The following is a 6,000-nucleotide window of genomic DNA, read 5'->3' as shown; positions in this document are numbered from 1 at the left end:
GAACATGAAACCTTTTTTTTTATATTCGTGAACTGTCACAAGCTGCCAACTGTTTACTCGGAGTTTAGGAGGGGCAATCCACACGAAGAGTGAGGGTCACAGTGGAAACTGATTTAACCGATCTATTTTGATATCAAGTTCTTTCCAATCTCCTGCCATATGATGTGGACAGATGTGTTTTTTTTTTAGGAGCTAAAAATGGGAGAAAACGGTAAATACTGTGAAGTAGACGTACAAGTTTCTAATGACAATGTAAATCTGGTAGAAAAGAAAAATCACTACACTTTTTAAGATGGGATTTAGGCATTTTATTGCCTCCTTGGATGCAAAAGAATTATAAATTATATTATAAATCAGATTAGTTTTTGTCTTTCTTTAAGCCACTCCAAGACATCAAAAGGCCTTGATTGTTGCAAGTGAGTCCCTGCAACAGCTTGCAGGGTTGCTCCAGAATCATACACTCAGGTGGAAGCATGGGTAAATCCCCCGGCATTTGGAGTGGATTGAAACTGTAAAAGCAGGACCCTGGGAGATCTGACCTAAACTTCTACAAGAATTAATTTTTTTAAAAAAATTTATTTATCAATGAGCAAAACTAGATAATACAAATTCATAACAAAGTTCAGTTATAAACCAAGGAACAGACATAGCAAGATGAATTTCCTAAACAAATAACCATATATAACAATGTCTAGGTTAGAAAATAGTCGTATGATGTCATAAAAGCAATTACTCATCAACCAATGTTGGGTATAATCCAACACTATTTAACCTATGTAGTTTTGTTGAATTGCATGCTTTATTTTCAGAATGGTTAAATATGTAGTTATGTGTTTTGTTACTGAGTCACTGTAAATACACATGATAGATTAATTTTGCTATTAAAAAATAAGCTGCATGTAAAAGAATTCACAATCCCATAATGTCATAATGATCTTAAGAGACCATATGTTCTAGTTATTTACTTTGTGAAATTAGTAATACTGTCATTTCTCCTTGAATCCCAGAATCAATTTGTAGGATCAGAACAATGGTGTGATTGGTAAAATGCTGGCGAGCATGTGTCAGCACAGGACAACACTAGACAATGAACTATTAGAATGATTTAAGAAGAAATGGAAAGACATTCTGGACTCCATATTTAAGCATCAAGAGATCTAAATTCATAGCTGTTTCACAATTTGAAAATATGTCCAGTCTGTGCCATTTTCCATTAAACAATATTATAGTCCTCTCTATTTTCTTCTCTATTGAACAGAGGAACCCAGGGCTGACCTGTGCTCACTTATTTTCTTAAAATATTTCGGACCATTTTCATTTTAATATGTAGGTTTAGCTAATGTCAGATTCACTTGGCTTGAAGAGGGTCTGAAGTGATAAAATGTGTAGTGAAATCTACATTCTCCATGAAGGATCACAGGTCAGGAGGGGCCTTCACAGAGCAAAGGGCTAAACTTAAAGCAAGAAGGTGATATTTCCTTTCTCTTTGACTATTTCTTCCATCCTCATTCTTATGATGGGATGCATGATTAGGATGTAAAGTTGGAAGAGGAATAAAATTTAGAGAGAAGCAGAAAATGTTCCCAGGATAAGAATTCTTATGTTTTACATATGAATTAGTAAGAATTATATATTTTTAACATAGCCTCATGTTCTTATACCTACAGAAGAAATAATAAAACCTCCCCAGTTAGATTTTCTGATAATTCACTCTACTTTAAGACTGCAAAAGATCAGTACTACAGTACTTAAAAATGGGGTACTGACTCCATTAAAAGTATACAAATAGTACACATTTTATTATTGACTTTAGGTGGGTTTTTAATATGCTGATGAAGTAAGGAGTTCCTCTGTCTGAGGTGTTTTATATTTAGCTATCTAATTTTTTATTGACAGTGCAGCTTAAATACGTATTTCACACTATGTTCTTGATAAAAAAATGTATCCCCTTCTCTCTTTCCCAGTTTGTGCTTCTAACAGAGTTTTTAGCACTTTAATTCACTAATTGTCGCAAATATTTTAAATAATTAGATATGAATCTAAAAGCCCATATGTGTACACACTTGTATATGTGTTTTTCACTAATGGAAATAATATGAGTTATTGTAATATTTACTTCCACACTAAATTTTTTTATTATATATCAATATATTTATATGTTCTCTATAGCTTTTAAACTGTTGCATGCCTTAACAATCCAAATTAATGTTGGTGCCTTAGGTCTTGGGGGAGATACACTTCATGCAGTTACCACTTTCTTCTGGCAGTAAAAAGTAATTACTGTTATATAAGCTGCTAAATATACTATTTCCAAATATCAAGTATGTGACTTGACATAATTAAAACACGTTATAAAGTTAGCCTCAATATATTAGTATTTGGGAAATTTGGCCTTTTTACTAGTCAAAGTAAGAATAAAGATGGTTTACAAGAACTCTTATAATTACTTATAGATTTAAACATATTCTTTCAGGCAGGTCAAACAATGTTTATATATTATTATTGATCTATCATGACAACTCAAAAATACTTGCTTTTAGAAAATTACCATCTTTTTGGTAGCATCGTAGATTTCTGAGCCCATCTCCAGAGATTTTGATTCAGTAGGTGTGAGTTAGACTTTGAGAATTTGCACCTCTAACAAGTTCCCACTGCAGTAAATTCTTCAATCTATACATCATAATGACCCAAACCCTTCTATACTGCTGTAATACAGAGATTTTTTTTTTTATCTAAAGGCAATTATCTCCAAATTACCTTTTATTGTTATTCTGTATTCCACTTGATAATTAAACTGCGAGTTTTTCTGTTCATAGCCCTATGTCTGACAGAAGAAAACTTTCCATTTCTTATTTGATACTTGTAATCCACTGTGGGGTGAGAAGCAAGATAACTAAGCTAGCTGAAACTGGATATAAGAATAAGCCTCCTGTTTTAAGTCTCATGGCTTTAACAGACCCTCTAAGGACATGATGAAAGAGGGGGCCTTTACACTTCTTGTTTGTGAGCTTGTTTGCCTTGGCTGTAGTGGCTGAAGTTTTGACTGAGGTCAAGTGCTATATAAATTACAATAATTTGCTATGTTAATGAATTTCCTTTGAGATCAGATGGGCTAATAAGGGAAATCCTTCTACCTTATAGTACTTGTTTTGGAAAGAGGCTATTTTTGGAGCAATCAAAACACAGTCTTTGGGGTTCAACAGTTCTGGATACAAGCCGCAACTCCGCCACTTACTGTCACGTAAGATGCTTCAACTTACTAAACTTCAGTGATTTCACCTGAAGTCTCAGAGGATACCGGAATCTGACCATAGAGCTACTGTAAGGATTAAGTGACATAATGTAGTAACTGTATTGCAAATAGCAAATGGGCCACACATAATAACTAATGAAAAGGAATCTTATAATGATAATGAACTTTTTTATTGTAGTGATATATATATCCATACTTTAAAAGTTATCTTTGACATATTTTCTACTTTGCTTATACGAGTTAAAAAATCAAATGAGTCATCGTAAGTCTGTAGTAAAACTGAGAAAGCCTGTGATACGTATAGTAATTAATATATTTAAAGAAAATAAATTGGTCATTTTGTCCTTCAGGGAGCTAAGTAACTCCACTGAGGCCTATGTACTGCAATTGTATAATGGTTGCAATGAATAACTATGGAAGATTGATTTTGATTCATTTTGCACACTAATTTATATATTTTGGAATTGGTGGTTATACTTCTCAGGTCACTGTTCCTCCTTCATTGACTTTTCTTAAAAAAATATAACTGGGAAGATATTTTTGTGAGGAAATGTATAACTTGGATCTAGCCTATATCCTTGATTTAAAGTAAACCTTTCTTTCAAATTGTTGATAGTGGAAGTAGTTTGAAAGTTTTACAGCTTTGCTATACAATCTGAACTCCGCAGTGCCCCCCAAAATGGAATGCTTACATGCCATGCTTAAATTCCAGTTTACGGTATGGTATGCCATTCTTTCTCAGCACAACATAGTCGTTTTAGGCAATTGTAAGCCTGACACCTGATTTCACTTTAACAGCACCTGCCCAGAGCATAACTAGCAGTCCATTTTTAAAAAAAGACTTCCACACTGCACAGATGGCATTCTTCATACCAGACAAGGAACGATGTGTGTTGGCAACCAGCCAAACTGTCTGCAAAAAATTGTATTTCAAGACAGACATCTGAATGGAAGGAAAATTTTCCTTTTTCCTCCAAACCATATATGAACATCTGTTAAAACCTGTTCTTAACTTTTCTTTCCATTTATTCTCTTCTGACTTTGTATGCTATTAGTGCAATTTCAAAGATCATAACCAGATTTTTGTTTTGGTTTGTGATACCTATACACTGCCTATTCAAAAAAAGCTTCTAGGGCTCCATTTTCCACTATATTAATTTAGATGTACAGGTATTGCTTTGGATGGATTTCGTGCCATTTAATTCATGCATTTATTCAAAAATATTTATTGATTGCTACAAACTGTCAAGTTCAGGGTCAGTGCTTTTACTTGTGCAAATTATGCATCGCGCACCCCCAGGGTATATAACTTTCTTCACAATTGCCATAGACTTCTACATTTATCATGATGGTCTCCAGGTGATGGCAGTCTAGTATTTTGAGGCAGTAGCACCGTTTTCTATAATAATTCATACAAATTCAGAATATGAGTTGGTGGTGAGGCTGCCAGAAACTGTTCAAAGTGCTAGAGACATAGCAATGAACATACACAAAACCTCTACTCTCATGAAGCCTACATACACTTATAGGGAAAAAATCGTTAGATTTCTACCTAATGGCTAAGGAGAAAAACAATACTGCACTACTTAAAGGGTAGAATGTGACAGATGGTGCCATTTTATTTAAGAAGATCAAGGAATGCCTGTATGAGGAAGTGGAAACCTAAAGGAAATGAGGGAATACGTCAAGATATATTTGGTGAGAAAATATTCCAGTCAATGAGACTAGGGAATGCAAGGCCTGAATGGGAGAGGAGTGAACTCATTGTGGACAGGGGTCAGGAGGAAGCCATGATTGAGTGGTTGGAACTGAGGCCCTTCAGGGAAAGTGTTGGCAACAAGATGTGGGACCAGTGTGTTGCCAGATTTTATAGTGTCTTGAGGCCCAGATAAGCGTTTTTCAGGTTATTCTAAGTCATTGTAGTGCTTTTTGCATAGGAAAGACATGATTTGATTTGTCTTTTTTAAAAATGTGTACAAATGCTTCACTAGGAACCACCACAGCCTTCACTTGGAGTTGTACATTTGCAAAAGTCACCATGACCCACTTACCGTTCTAATATGCATTTCTGAGGAATCACTCTAGCTGCAAAAGAATGGAAAATCAGGACAGCTATTTTCATGTGCTAAATTTCCCTAAATAGTTTATAAGTAGCTTCAGTGTCCTCCTGCCCAGGGAATTACCTAGAACTTCCAGCGCTGTTTGGAAAAAAGTCGCTGTTTCACACAGCTTTATTAATAAAATAATTTTTTTAATTGCAAATGGGCTTTCTTTAATTTTTAACATGTTCATCAAAATTATTTTGAATATCTTTAAGTCAATTTTTAATTTTATATATAATTGGATTATTAATTAGAAAGAATACAGGCATGTACACTAAATTTCTAATTTTTTATAACAAACTTTTTGTGTGATCTAATTACATTTAGTGAAATAGTCTAATGAAATTTTTAAAAATATATTTTCAAAGTATAACAGCAATAAAATTATAACTAATGATAAAATAAATTTTAAAATATAGAATGTAAGTTTTCAGAATCACTATTTGTTTTGCCAAAGTAACTTGAAAATTCGTTGGGAGAAAAATAATGATAATCGAATGCATAGAAAAGATGTTTCATAAATGTCAACCATCCTTTATCACCTGTTCCCTCTTTGGAAAGTACTCCTATCCAGCACTGAGAGAAATTAAATGGTTTTGTGCATTAGCCAAATCGAAGTAGACTGAACAACATCCACAGAAATAC

This window comes from Eulemur rufifrons, chromosome 29 (genome assembly GCF_041146395.1).
Source record: "Eulemur rufifrons isolate Redbay chromosome 29, OSU_ERuf_1, whole genome shotgun sequence".
NCBI lineage: Eukaryota > Metazoa > Chordata > Mammalia > Primates > Lemuridae > Eulemur > Eulemur rufifrons.
This window is presented reverse-complemented; position numbering follows the sequence as displayed.